Source organism: Pleuronectes platessa, chromosome 6 (genome assembly GCF_947347685.1).
Source record: "Pleuronectes platessa chromosome 6, fPlePla1.1, whole genome shotgun sequence".
Taxonomy (NCBI): Eukaryota; Metazoa; Chordata; class Actinopteri; order Pleuronectiformes; family Pleuronectidae; genus Pleuronectes; species Pleuronectes platessa.
The window spans coordinates 28280700-28297054 of NC_070631.1; positions in this window are offsets into that span (position 1 = coordinate 28280700).

Consider the following 16355-nt stretch of genomic DNA (forward strand, 5'->3'; position numbering starts at 1 on the left):
TTTTTTTATATATATTTTTTTTTAATATATGGAATAGTTCGGCGGGCCGGACTTTGCCCATGTCTGGACTAGACACTAAAATCCTGGTATTGTGATTATTATAACTAAAGCGTGACAACAATAAATGGTGTGCATTTGCATTTAGTGGCCATTTTGGCCATATTCCACATTTTACTTTGATATACTTTCATCAGATCAACCTCAAATTGGGATCAGTGTCATCACAACAAGATGGAGATAAAAAGTTATTAAAAGATAGATTTTTCGTCGCACGGTGTGACCGTGGTGTGGCGTCAAAGTTTGATTACACGCCATTAAAGCACGAGGTTCTGTATCTCGGACATACATTGTACAATCGAGTCCAAACTAGACATGTAAGAAAAGAGTCGCAGCTTGATGTCATCTACACAGAAATTATGACTTGAAATCACAGCGCCCCCTGGTGGCTACAGGAAGTGACATGTTTTATACTTTGATGAACTGCTCCTGGCTGCTTTACAATACACAGCTCAAAAGCGCCACCTACTGATTTGCCATGAAACAGGAAGTACTTTGTTAATCCACACTCCTTTATCTACCCGACTCCAAACTATTGACCTATGATCACAATCCTGATCTGAACAGTTCCATATATGAATTTAGTTCAGGGTCATTGCGCCACCTACTGATCAGTGTGAAAATTAAGTTGTGTTAATATTTTTCAATTGACACAAAATTGCTCACGCTATATCAGAGCGCCTACTTGAACAGATCTAAATGTCTGTGCATAATAATAGTGATGGCACCACCTATTGGCAACAGGAAGTAAGCTTTGTTTTACAACTATCATTCGATTTACATACAATATTCAGTTTGATGTGAAATTGATAGCGTAGACCTTAATGAGCAATTAGTAGGCAAGGATTGACATCGCGTTGGTTGTGAAGCATTTATCTTGCCGCACTGCGCAAAACGCATGCAACGCGGAGACGTGCACTTGGTCATCGATCGCTCTCTCCACCGACCGCTACAGGCTTCAACGTGCGGGTGCTCTTGCCCGCAAGTGCTACAACGTAGCCCTAGTTATTAGGGCCCGAGCACCGAAACGGTGGGAGGCCCTATTGAAATTGAAAGGATTATTCTTATTCTTATTATTATTAGGGCCCGAGCACCGAAATCGGTGGGAGGCCCTATTAAAATTGTAAGGATTATTCTGAGCGTAGTGAATGGGCTTTTTGAGGGCTTCAACGTGCTCAAAAGTTTATAAAGTTTGCACACACGAAATCGCTGTAATTTCCGTGGTCATTGGTCCATCTCCCTCAAACTACATGTGTGTAGGGGAGAGCGGGGTAATGTCGGACATTTTTTACATTTGCTCCCCTCTAGGCGAGCTAAAATGATATATAAGTAAAATGTACACATTTCCCATTAATTCAGGATGTTTTCTAGCAATGGAAATGATCAGAATGTCTTCAGGATAAAGGGCAGGGAAAATATGATTGTTTTAAAAAAAGTGGTCTTGTGTCTCACTTTACCCCGGCTGGAACCCAGCCCCTAGGTTTCCACATTACCGATTTTCACCAAAATTGAAACAATGGTGTATCGTGACTAATCATAGAAAAAAGCCTCAAGGAGCATTATGAAAAAATTAACAGGAAGCGCTCCATTTTGTATATAGTGGCCATTTTGGCCATATTCCACGCTTTTACTGTGATGTTCTTGTCGTAGGGCTTTCATCAGATCAATTTAAAATTTAAATGAGTATCATCACAACAAGATGGAGATCGAAAATTATCAAAATTTCAACTTTTCGTCAAACCGTGTGACCTTGGCGTTGCGTCAAACTTTGATTAAACACCATCAAAACACGAGCTTCTGTATCTTGAAAATATTTGGTCTAATCGAGTCCAAACTAGACACATAAGACAGGTGTCGCGACTTGAAGATATCTATACAGAAATCGTGACTTAAAATCACAGCGCCCCCTGGTGGCAAAAGGAAATGTCTTGTTTTTGGAACGTCTTACACTTGGATGTATTTCTATTTATTAATATCGTGGCATTAAAGTTCATCAGCTCGCCATGACAAACGAAATCGCTGTAACTTCCGTGTTCATGGGTCCATCTCCCTCAAACTACATGTGTGTAGCAACAGCCCCCCTCTGCAGACATTCAGATGGTTTTAAGGTATGGGCGTGGCAGCCCCGGCACAACGATTGGTCTTCATCTACAAAAATCGTTAGGGACATGTGTTTTTTCATGACAAAGAAATAAGTCTCTTGGATAGATATGCTAGACCAAACAGGAAGCTCACCATTTTAGATTTGGTGGCCATTTTCGCCACTATTTACAATTTTCCTCTGATGAACTTGTCGTAGGGATTTCATCAGATCAACTTCAACTTCTGGTTTATGTTTGAAATCCAGTGAAGTTGTCTTGCTAGTTTGTGGCTCCTGTTGTTGTGGTTCTGCTGTTAAGACTTTTGTTGATGCAGCTCATGCTGAGGTTCTTAGGCAGGCTCTTGCGTAGCTGCCTTTTGGAAAGTTTCAGCAGTCTGCTCCAGGCAGGCCTGCTTGGAGATTGGTAGAGCTTGGGTAGGGAGGAAGTTTTCCTGGCTGGGTGAGCTGGAGAGCTACACCCAACCTCCAGGAGAAGTGACTAGAAAGAGGAAGAAGAGAGAGGGAACTGGGTTTATATTGGCCTGGTGACCTCATGGGCCATGGGGCCCAGAGTGACCAAAGGTGGTTAAAAGTTGTGTCCAGCTGCAGTTTTTATACCTAGGTGTGAAGTTGAAGCACACTGGGAGACTGAGTTCTGGAAGCTCTCCTTTGTCTGCAGAACAATGGGGCTTCATGCTTTGGTTAGACATATAGGCCCAACTATAGTTCACAAATACTAGGTCCCAACACAGTTGTAAGATGTTTTCACAACACAGTGATCTACTGCCATCATTGCTTCACAATCATAGAGTTTGCACTCCTTTGGATCTTTGTCCTGAGCTCCAGAAAGTTCTGTCTAACAACCTAATATTTCAAAGCTTACCCCCACCCCCTACAAACCATTGAGTTAGATGACACAGCTGGAGTCAGCCTCTTTATGCATTCATGAGCCATGTGCCACTGTGGCGCCGTAAAATAGCATCATTAAATTGCAAAATTGTTATTATTCATATTTATCTATCCTTCAGGCCCCTGCAGAAATGAAATGTGACACACCCAAATGAAAAACCTGTACTGCAGCCATATTCCACTCACCTTTTTCAATTTCACTATTCTGTCACCTTGATATTAATCTAAGTTATTTAAAATGTCTGTCATGACCCTTATGTTCACCAAAAATTAAACCTTTCCAGTTCAAAATAAGGACAGAATCTAGAGAAAGAGACTCCAGTCGAGCATTGTCCAAGACAACCTTTTCTTATTATACTGCTTTCATATTAAATGGACACTGAGCAAATCAAAGCACAGGCAAATGGTTGTTTGGACTTTGCTTGTGGCTCAGGAGGTTGACAGGGTCGTCCAATAACCAGAGTTAAGGGTACAATCCCCAGCTCCACCAATTCTGTCCCTTCAATTAACTTTGCCTCTCATCCTCCTTTTCCTCCACCTCCTCCTCATCCTCCTCTTATTCCTCTCTGTGATGGTAATGCCTTGAAGGATGTGCCATCCCAGGCTGCAGACAGCAGATACGATCTGGAACTGGTGGACCATGTTGCGGGGGAGGAAGTAGATGTCATCGTGGCAGAGGCGGATGCGGGCTGCCCTCTTTTGACTCCAACATCTATCTTAAAAACGAATCGCTATAAAAACAAATATAGGAGGAATTTTATTTTATTTTTACCTTGGTGCTGTAAATATATGATTTAAATAAAACTAAAAGTCTTACCTAAGTCAAAAAGCTATTTTTAAATTAAATCTAATTCACCTCATCAACTAACAAAATGTGAAATGTAAAAATATGCAATAAAATGCTAAATCTGACTTTTGTTAGATAAGCAGAGTACCTAGCTTGTATCAGTGCAATTTTCAGTTACTATTCATGTTTTGGGGACCTAAATCTGTTAACACAGTAACATTATGGAGACTTGTCTTCCCAATGGAGACTGTAATGCCATGTGTGATAGAAAAAGCAGTATGTATAGAAGAGCAATCTGAAAATGTGACTTGAAATGTAAAACAAGATACTAGAAAAAAATATTTTTTAGAAATGTAGTCCATTTAGAGTGGATAAAGAGTTATATAGATCATCAGGGACAGACAGCTATTGATCAAATAGTGTCCCAAGTGTTATATTTTTTTATTAAATTATATATGTACAATACACAAACAAATGCTTTCCTGATGGGAACATGTTAAGGGTTTAGAAATATAGTTGCATCCCAACATTATCCCGAAAAAAAAAACTACATCTCCAACTCCATCACAACTTCTTCTTCTATATCTTTACCCATCAATTAAAAATAACTCTTCAGCAATACCAGAGTAAACTCCATTATTGAGGGGATACTGGAAATACCATGATTGTTCTTTTGAGTCAAACTTTGCTGATTGCTCCACCAATATGTTTCCTTTTCAACCTCAAGTCTTTATTTTGTTTTTTAATATAGTAGTTAATTTCCCTTGTGGTGTGTGCACACACACACACACACACACACGAACACACACACACACACACACACACACACACACACATACTGCCTGTGCTTATAAGTCCCCTATTCAATGTGATAGTGAAGCGCTGGGGCTTGAGACTCTCAGTTTTTTTGGCGAGATCAGTAAAGGCCTGACTATGTGATGTACATGTGTAAGCAGGCTTCAGCCATCAGGGAGTGAATTGTGGATGCTCCAGATTTAACTGCTACAATAGAGGGGCATAAGAATGTGAACGTTGGTTTGCAACGCTGCAAAATGCACACAGAGGATTTTTAAGCAACTTCTGCTGGGTTTATAATGGAGGACAACCTCCCACCTCATCTCGCCCTCGCTCATGTCATCACATCGCTGCAAAATGGCAATTTATAATTTCTTCTTCTGTCCATTAGTTTGCAGTCACTTTACCATTCTGCAGACACAAATACAAGTCCAGCATGATCTGGAATAAAAACATTGCAAGCGCTGTAAAACACTTATCTGCACAGTATATGGCTTTTACATAGAGGAATATAGTTTTGTATCACATGGACAATTTTATTCTATATGAAAATGCATCCAAATAGGGCATGTGTGATAATGATTATTAACTTTGTAATAGTAAAGAAGGATTATTATGATGAGATTGAATGAGAAGAATAAATATTCCAGAGGCTATTCCAGGTGTAGCTCTGGTATGTTTTATTAAACATTTATCATGCCCCAATATTATTTTCTTTTGGTGAGTGGTAGGGTGGTAGGATCAGGTTGTCAACGAAAACATTTCAGAAAACAGAACAACTGTTGTCCAGTAAATAGATTGAAGAATAGACAGATAGTTGGATGATCTGAGGAAACAGACATTTGTGGATTTTGGGATGTCCTCAAGTTGTATTGATGCATGGTTCTGATTATTGGAAATGGTTCCCATCACTTCAAATTGTGATGATATTGTATTTGTAAGGAGGAAGAAATATGAACACATTTTTCAAGTGGGCATCTGTAATCTATATATGAAAATAGATGTGTTTATGTGAAATTAACAAATCAAATGGTGTTGTATGCTGGATGTATGTTCATGTAAATAACTAGGTTCAAATATGTATTACAAAGCAACAAAGACTATAGCTACAACAAATCACACCTATTAGTCATATCTGTTTTCAGTTGCAGCTTATTCATAAACTTTACTATACCACACAGCTGTGCTCAGAATGTATTGTCAGAACATACAGAGATTTTCAAAATCACCTGCTCTAAAGATATTCAGCATGTGCGAGTATCTGCATATAATAAATCTCCTGCTTTGTCCTTGTGAGCTGCCATGAGAGTGGTGAATATCTTAGCTCTAACTGACCTGCCTTTGGGAAGAAAGGCAATTACAGCAGGATTTGTTGTACAGCACTGCTCAGGATTACAAAAGCCTTATATCAGAGATGGTGCGACCCCACCCTCCATTGTGGCTCCACCAGAGGTATCCATGGTATCCACCTGGGATGAAAAACCTCCAGACCTGGGAGGTAAATTTAATTTTTGAAGATCACAAGCCTTTATGATAATCAGTATCCTAGCAGGACTGTGAGAGATTTCAAGAAACAGGATTACCAGGGCTAGGTGACTCAATTTTAAAAAAGGACAAAATTAATTTAGGGGTTATTGTACATGAGGAGAAAATGGAGAAAACAATGGAAATTCTTTTCACCCCTATCTACAGTGATGACCCTGTCGCATCATAGTACTTTGTGTTTCCAAAATGTATCATGCAAAATTACATCATTCTACATCCAGTATATTTCGATGAAAGCTTTTCTTCACAGCTGAAACAAGAGAGTAAATTCTTTGAATACTGAGCAGGGAGACTGATATGGAGCATCTGCAATATCACATTTCTGAGCGAAGGGAGCAGTTACAGTGCAAGCTAATGCTGCTTTGTGTAACCTCCACTTTTATCAAACAGGTGGAGGTTTGTGAGCAGCATTGTAATTGACACATTAAAAGAAAGCATTACGAACACACATAAAACAGTCTGATGAAAGTATCACCACAGAGGAAAATGGTCGGTAGTACTAGCAAAAAAATTATTTTAAAAACAGAAACACACTCAAACAAAGATTGAAATTTAACAAAAAACGCAGAAAAACCATACAAATTATTAAGGAAATTCTTAGTTTAAGCATGGAAATATAAGAATTAACTCTGAAAAGAAGAGCGGAAGTGGCAATAACAAGTGAGGCGATAGCAAGGCATAAAACAGGCCTTAAAGATTTAGTGTTAAAATAACTCATGGACTAGTAAAAGTTTTTTTCAGCACATTTGTGCCAGGATTAGCCAGAGCAGAGCAATAAGGTCGTAATTTAGAGACTATCATGCTTTGGAATCAGTGGTATAAAATGGAAAAGATTTGTAAATACCTCTTTATTGTAAATGGAAACAACTTCTAACATTTGTTGTGAATAGCGATATTTTTGGGACACAAACAGATAAAGATTTTAGCTTTATATCACACCCGTAGATTGGGTTAAGTATACTGTCTCTGGGTCTTGGCTATCTCATCATGCAGAGGGGCCTCTGAATTTCGTTGAACAAAAATTTTAAATCAAACCAGACCAGACACCAAAAAGCTTATTTTGTTAACGCATCATTCTACAAGAGCTGTACCATTGTCTGTATAGTGCATAACAAGATTAAAAATCTCTGTGATGCTCTTTATACAGGTGTTTTTCAGGATTCCTCAATCGGTCAACACATCCATATGTTTGCTTTTGCACTGATTGTATGATTTTTCTGATCACAATCAAGGTTTTACTTATCCAAACCCCTATGTATGTACATGCAAAATATTAATTGTTTGAAATTTGCACCACAAATTATTAGGAGAGAAGTGACTGCTTGTGCCACATATTCATATATGGGATCCTTACCTTATCACCATCCTTCACAATCGGTCAAAGTTGATATATACCTTGACACTGCCTAGTATTGTTTATTGTTTCAGGTTGAAAAATACTACAATCTCTGTGTAGGCTAATAATTATTAAAACTCCATTGCTCACTTTTATGGTTATTTGCAGCAAGATGGAGTTAGACCATCAAGGGATATGTTCTGAAATGATGATATCACTAGTGCAGTGTACTATAGTTTACCTGCAAACCTGTAGTTTTACATATTTTGTTCTCTTGGCCAGTGTTGATGCTGTGGAGCTTCTTCAGAATTATTTTTTGTCATTAGTTAGTCCTCCACAAAGAGCTTTTTATTTTTATTGTTTGTGTGTAGACCTTTTTATAAACAGTCTATGGTGCAGGGTGAAGTTAGAAAACGTTCTTGTACCCAATTTTGAAAAAGGTTGACAGCAGAAGAAAGAAAATTGCCCTTGGGCTGATGTAAGTTTTTGTATACAACTGTCAAATAAATAAAGAACATAACAAAAAAAAGAAAACGTTCTGGTGTATCTGCAATGAAGATTTCACATTCAATGTTTTTCGGAAAATTATGCAGACTTTTATTTACTATTGTTCACATGTGGGGTCTTTTATATAAGTTTGAATGATTCTCTTGACAGGTGTTATTTTTTTCACCCGTCGGCTATTTTGATTCTGTTAAGCAATCGACACAACCTTCAGATCCTGGGTCACAACTTTTTGTAATGAAAGCTTTCCTGCTCAGTACAAGGCACTGCAGCAACAAAATACAAGTTGTTGGGGTGGCTGTGGCTGAGGGGTTAGGACGTCATCCTTGGGCAAGATGCTGAACCCCGAATTGCACCTCATAGATAAAGTTCTGCCCATAAATACACTGTATGAATGTGTGTGTGAATGCTTCGAGTGGTCAACAAGATAAAAAAAGAGCTATATAAATACAGACCATTTACCATTTGTGCAAATTGTCAAATAGGAAGTTATTCTATGAATGTTGTTGCCATGACGGGGGCAGCACCCACTGCAATCATGACAGTCCGATTTGGTGAAATACTAATTTTGACGCATCGTTTGAAACAGTTACATGGTCAGTAACTGTTTCAAACTATGCGTCAAAATTTATATTGCTGTTTTTCCGAGGATGTAGAAGAGGACATGTACAAGCCGGGCTACAGAGGGCACCCTATAGCCGGACTACACGCCCATATTTAAACATAAATGTTCAATGCAAAGCAACTGATGAATATTAACTTATCCAGCTGACCAATGGGTTTCCACGGTGAGTCACGACAGAGTCACGGCATCAAGCGATGAAAAGAGGAAGTAACACTTTCTGAAGCTGACATTGAAGTTTTTGTTAGTGAGGTGGCGGTGAAGAGCGATTCTTTGGGACAGCAGTGATGTCACTAATAAAGCAAATACACAGATGCTGTGCCATCTGTTAGTTTCAAAGACAGTGGCTCACAAGCTGCTGGCCCCCTCCTTCCCAAGTTGCAACTGGCTCTGTTCGACTTCGATATCCATCCCATCGCGCGGCATGCTTTGTCTGGGGCCAGCCCCGGAAATGAAATGCTCGTTGTCCTTAGCGACAACAAAGCTGTAGTCAATATCATTAATAAGGACCGCTCATCATGTGAGGACATAATGCCGTTCATGAGAAGCATCATGTGGTCAGCATCACTCACAACTTTTTTACATTTCATTGATACAACTTCATTATTTCAGCGAGTCACGTGCAATTACAAATTTCTAGCTGATTTTCTCTCCCTCTTTAATTTCCAGACATTTCAACGCATCTGTCGAGAAACCTGCCCCCTATAGATCCAAGTTCCTCCTTTCCACAGTACTTTACTAAATCAAGACCCTCTGATTAAATATTTGGAATCAGCCAGGGTTTGCATGAGGAATAGATTAGCAGTTTCTACTCTAAAAAACCTATGATTTTGCCTGGACTACATTTGCATTGTTTTGTGCTTCTATTTATACCTCTTAAAACCCAGTCACATAAACCCAGTCTCTGCCTACATTTGTTATTGTATGGACAAAAAATCTCCTATGTTTATGGACTAGTAGCAGGGACTCAGTTATACGCAAGATGTCATGACCCTTCTTTACTCGGTTTATAGTCCAATCCAGCAGTTAAAGTATCATTAAAAGGGATCTCTTAAGTTTATCCTCCTTGTCCAGACTGCAGACAGCCTATTACAATCTCTGTCCTGCACAGGATGCCTTCAGTTCTTAGAAATAGCCTACACTCCGCGATGCAGTATTATAATTTGCTTTATGAATTAGTTCTCCCTTTACCTCCTATATTCGCCATCGACACTGTCCATGCAAATCAAACATTTCACATTTCAACATATCACTCACTGTTTTGGTTGTGCTAGTAATATAAGCAACTTTTCCAATTTCAATATTCACGTTTTTCAGAACTTCATATTTGGTCAATCCCCCACACTCATTTCACACTGTATTTGACTAATATTCTGTTCATCCAGCTGACTTTAAATTCTGTTCGGTCACTATACCATTTTATAATTTCTGTTGGCATTTTATATAATTTGGTCCTCTGACCTTAATTTCCGTTTGGTCAAATGACCTTTAATTTAAGTTCAGTCCTTTGCTGACCTTTCATTAAGTTCTACTCTAGATCTCGCACTCAGCATTTTATTTAATTGTGGTCCTTGGACCCTATTTTTGTTCGTTCGAAGAAAAGTTCATTTTATTTTGGGTTTTTTTTACCTTTTGTTGTGTTCTACATTTTGACCCAATATCACTCATGCACCATATATTCTGTTTGCCAACACTTATTTGAATCTCTGTTCACCTCAATTTATTTTGATTATGATCTTTATGTCGTTTTGTCCCAGGACCTTTATCTCGTTAAAAATTATTTTTAGCACTTGGTCTGCACCTGCATTCTAACAATAGCTAAATTCTTTATTCTAACATTGCCTAAAATACTACATTTACGAGGTAAGAATCATTTATCAATTGCTCTTCTCCTTCAATGTCATCCACTCATCTTCACTTTCTTTCCCTTCTTTTTCTTTTGGTGGGGAATTCTTACTACGTTCTGCTCCACCCCCTTCTAATCCTGAGGTCTAACATGCGCATGTCAATAAATGTTAAAACCTTGAATTGAAGTCTCTCCTGATTGAAATATTGTTAGAAATTTGTTATAGATAGATAGAAATTCCCAGAAGATGAGAAAAGGGAAACAGAAAAGTGCCTGTGAGCAAATTGATCACACCATGTCCCAATTATTGTGGGATCAGTGCGTCCTGAATTATAAAAAGAGTTACAGGGAAAAAAGGAGACATGATCTTTCTCTCACCTGCACCAACGTGTCCTTTTAAATCCATTCTTTAAACCAAAAGAAAAAAACAAACAATCATCTTAGTATGACATTTTTATTTCATTTAACTAATTTGATTAAATAATTATTTCCTTTGGTGATTTTTTTTTTTTTTACATTTGTTAAGAATAGTACTATACAAATTAAACTTTGTATCATAAATATATAATTCAGTGTGGACTTCCTCTTTAGAATGACATGGATTGTGTGATTTAAAAAGTAGTTCTTGAATATACTATAAAATTACACACTCGCATGACTTCCCATGAATCACTGGAAAATAAAAGCTCATATGTTTGAGTCCAAATGTTTGTTTAAGACCTCGGGTGGTGCCCTGGTGTCCCAGCACAGTCATCTCTCAAATATGATCAGAATCATGGTTTCAGGTTTCACACAGACATGAGTTAGGGCTGAGTGGAAACAGTGATCCGGCTGGACTACGGAGTCAAGGCCAGCATGAGGAGGTACGTGCCACTTTCCCAGGCTTTTGACAAGCCAAACAGCTGAGATACCCCTGCCCCCACAGCCCATGCACAGATGTATGCATGTATGTACTGTACTATATGTGTGTGTGTGTGTGGGGGGGGGGGGGGGGGGGGGGTGTTGATGCCTGTGATGTTGTGACATCTCAGGGTGTGCTGCATAATGAGAAAGAGAGGGAGAGCGCTGAGAGATTATGTTTTTCTTCCCATCAGCAGCAGGATGATGAGAGTTGAACAGCAGCTGTGCTCTCTCTCTCTCCCTCTCTCTCTCTCTCTCTCCATCTTTATCTCTATCTCTATTTTTCTCTCTCCCTCTCTCTCTCTCTCTCTCTCACCAATTATTTCTGTTCACTGTTTAAAGCTTATAATGTTGAAAAAGCACAGATAAATACAAAATACAAGATTAGGCCTAGGGCAGGTGAACAAAGGTCTGGAAAAGTGATCTTTGTGACAAAAACATTAAAGTTTTGTCAAGCGTATTGTTGTAGACACATGCAGCATAATTTAGTTTGCTGCTGGATGATATGATACAGACAGCAGATTGGTGGGAAAGGAAGCTTAAACTGACTTCAGAGAAAAATTTAGATTTCAGTTTTATTCAGAGGTTGGATGGACTCTCCACTGATAACATGCCCACCCTGATTTCCCCTATTTACTTGTAGTAACCAAGCTTTGTTATTTAGCCTCACGTTTTGCCTCTTTGATTTGATACCTTTGCCTGATCTGACCAACTATCAAACTGCAAGTCTTAGTAAAGACTCTTTTATGAACTGATTCCAGAGTCTTGCACTTGAGTCCTTTCCTGTGTTCAAGTGTTACATCTGCACACAATTCACACATTTCAATAATTCCCTCACCTCTCAACACTATTGACAAACCTGTCTGATTACCACTATTCTGTCACTTAGGCTGAACCATGTTTGATCACAGCTTGTATTTTTTCTTGTTTTTGTGCCTATCCTGATCATTTTTTTTCTGTCTGCCAAGAACAAGCATGATGCATATTACATTTTTTTCTCATACTATTACCTTAGTATAACTAAAGGTAAATGTGAGTGTAAATGTCCATTTTCAGTCAATGGTGTTATGGTTCAGCCTCACTGCATTTTGTAGTAATGTACAAGTGCCACAAGAGGGCAATAGCTACATTTCAATTGTCATTTGGGAACCCCTCTATATTTACATAGTACAATCACAATTTCACAATAAAAGCATTGTTGGGGCATACAATTTGTGTCTATTGAAACATTAAGGGTTTTTATTTGACATTTAACAACATTTAACAGAGTAATGCAATTTGATAATTTCAGACTGGAATTTATTGAATCTCATTAACCCAATTCCAATAAAATAATAAAAAACAAAATTAATACACATTATTGTACTATCAGTTTGGATATTTATGTTCATGCTTCAACCGGATGTCTGCCTTGTGAAGACCAGTGTGTCTTTATTCATTTACTTATTAATTCATTTTATTAATTCATCTGTTTATCTCATTCTGGACGAAGAGATTTTTATTTTCAAATGAACTCCCTGTGACTCTAACCACATTTACTCCTGGTTCCTAAATGAATTATGAACAAATGTGTGTGTTATCTAAGCTGATAGGCTGCGAATATTTGCTCATATTTTATTTATTTTTATGTCTGTACATTGTTATTGTGTCATTTCATGAACACAAAACAGGTTTCTGAAAAGTAGTGTTAATATTATTGATGAACTAAAAGGCAATATATATTTATGAAAATATAAAAAATCCTATCAAGGTTTTTAAAGTCATCTACATTATATTTTCTTCATGTATCTTTATCAATAGATTCATAAATATTCATAGGATTTGTGTGAAAGTTTGTCAGGAGGAAACACTCTTCATCTAGACCATCATCAGAAAACAAGGCACTATACAAAATCTAGACAAACCTTTGCCAATCATCAGTCTAGTCTCCAGAGAGAAATGATTTAATGAAAAAATGTATGTTTATGAAGGTAAAAGACTGTGGCTTTTGCTTGTTGCTACACTTTCTGGATCATGACCTGGAATTAGGAAAATTAGGAATAGAAAGCATGTTTTGGACAAAATGTTATTTTTTATTTAAACTGTTTAATCAACAACTCATATAGGGCCACTAGATCAATTTAATTTATTTTGTTTTTTACAAAAAGCTGTCTTGGTGACAAATGAGTCATATACGCATGTGTTGATGCCATACTCACAACAGCCTTAATTTGTCCTCATGACAATTTCCAGTCAGTATAATATGACAATTCAAGTCAACGGTAGAATGACGATTTGTCAATGTACTGTTCTACAATGAGGTACTTGTGCAAACTGAATTAATAGGTTTTTTATTAATCACTGAATCTTTTTTTTGCAATAAATTATTATTTGTTTTGTTATGCTGTGGTTATGTTTTGGCATTTTCATAGATCATATAATATGCAAGTTCATGGTTAAACCACCTATATACAGAACTTCCCTGTTACAGACACGGAAATTAAAAGAGATTCCTTGGTTTGAGTTTCATATATTATCTTAGCTTTTTGGCATGTTGTTAAGGCCACTAACAGAAAATGTGAAATCAGGCTCAACCTTGTAGCCACAAAATAAAATGAGGACACCAACCGAGTATTGAGTTTAAACACAAGATAAAGTTTTTTTACAAAATGGAAAATAAACTAACTACTAAGATTTACCAAAACTATGGGAGTCTGGAGGTCTGGCCTAAAATAACAAAAGGATGAGGAAGTCTGGGTCAGCCCAGAGTGACCATATAACCAAGAACTTCCTCCCCTAAACCAACAGACATGAAACTTTACAATTAGCCTTTATTTGTTCATGATCATATTTCTATGGAAGTAAATCAGTCCCAGATTTAGATATTTTAAAGCCTTTGAATTTCTAGCACTGAATTTGTTTAGTTATGCATTTGTATTTATTGCCACTGAAAAATAGTATTCACATTTTCAAAGTATAATAATCAACTGCTTAAATTCAGTTGGAAAAATTCTGATGCAAAAATTCAGATTAAACATCTGGGATACCAGGAAAAGCATTTGAGATGGACTTAGTCTGACTGTGTCCGACTGTGTCCGTTTTTTTACTCCACCCCTGCAGCCACTGGCAGATCACATCGGAGGATAAAGAAAGCTCACTTAGAACCAGCTTCGAACCAAACCTCCGACCAATCAGGTCAGGTGGCAGTGGTCATGTGACGTCAGGTGATGCTTGCGACAACCATGGCATCAAACCACCATGAGGTTTGGTTCGATAACAGACTATCGATTGCTTTTCCTGGTATCCCATATGTTTAATCTGAATTTTAGCATTTGAATATTATAGTTACATTTTGAAGACTTAAATTCAGTGGGGAAAAAATACAAATGCATAACTTCAACGTAAATAAAGTCAGTGAGACAGATTAACTTCAATACATTTTTGATAGTTTACTATGACCTGACTAACTGTTTCCTCTTGCCCACAATAATCACGTTCTCCTGTATCGTGTTTTCCTATTTTTTGCAAATTACTGTTAAGTCCTGTGTCCAAATCTGAGACTTGATACTAATGTTTCTTCGCTCCTGTTTCTTTATGAATGTCTAGGTTCTCCCACTGTACATTGAATTTTGTAAAAGCTTCGTTCTTTCCTGTGGATCTTCCTCCCATTGATTCTGCCACCTTTCATTCAACCTTTGTTAATTGATCCTCAAGTCTCTGCTTTACTGAAGATGATTGCCACATCATGTGTAGCTATTCTCCTAAGCTTCCTTAGCGGGGTGGGTTTAAGCACCCCAGCATTCAATAAGTATGGAATGAGTATGTTGGGTGGCTTTGTTTGTGCTCCATCATGTCAGATACAAGATCAGGCCTCTCCAGCCTGGTGTAAAACCTGCCTCGTTCATTTGGTATAGAGGAGTCTGTTTTCTTTCAGACTTTGAGTCCACAGCAGCTGTGATTTTGATTTCCTGCCATGCCGTTCTGGAGTTGACATGCTAAAAATTCTGCTCAGTTTTTTTTAAATGTGTTTAAGCCTGGCTGATGGCCTGTTGAACTGTTTTTTTTTTTTCTCTAGGCCACATTTATCATGATTATATTTGGACATTTTGTTACAGCTTCACAACTAGTGAATCCTGATATAGAAATTGATAAGTCAGAAAGGGAAGTTGTATATCTTATATAATTCATAATGAATAAGATAACAACATATACATATTATAGAGCTCAAATATAGTTGTTACATTTGTCATCAATATCTTATTTTGATATGTTTGATCAAAATATCACATTAAATATAAATCAAGTCATTTTAGGCTGTTGTACGCTCTTTTGTTATCTGCCATTCGTACATAAATTCTGAGGTTATTTAACTAATCTGCAGTAAATGTTAACCTAAAGGGGGGCGCCCTTAGCTCGGTTGGTAGGGCGTCCCCCCCATGGGCCTCGGCCAGCAGCGGACCCGGGTTCGATTCCAGCCCGTGGTCGTTCTCTGCATGTCACTCCCCTCTCTGCCCCATTTCAACTCTGTCTCTAATTCTATCAATAAAAGCATAAAATGCCAAAAAATAATCTTAAAAAAAAAAAATAAATAAAAATGTAACCTAAAGACTGATAGTTCCTGGGTAATTGAGGATTAATTCATGAATTATTTGATTGGCTGGATTGTGTTCCAATCCAGCCAATCAAATGCTGTGAAACCACATCCGAGAATGAATATCTATTTCTGTTGCAGTACCACAACTCCGCCGACAGGGGAAGTGATCATTCTCAAGATCAGGTAAATAAACTATGCTGCCACAAATACTGCAACACTAAATGTGACCAGTGGATTTAGGAAATCCAAATGTTATATTTATTAGAAACTTACATTTAGTTGGAACTAATGGGCTTGGGTTTCAGAATTAGAGCAAATCAGAGGAGTCAGAAGTTGACTTTTTTAACATGAATTAAAATAAACTTTACCCTACATGGTCTGATACATTTGTTTAATAGTTT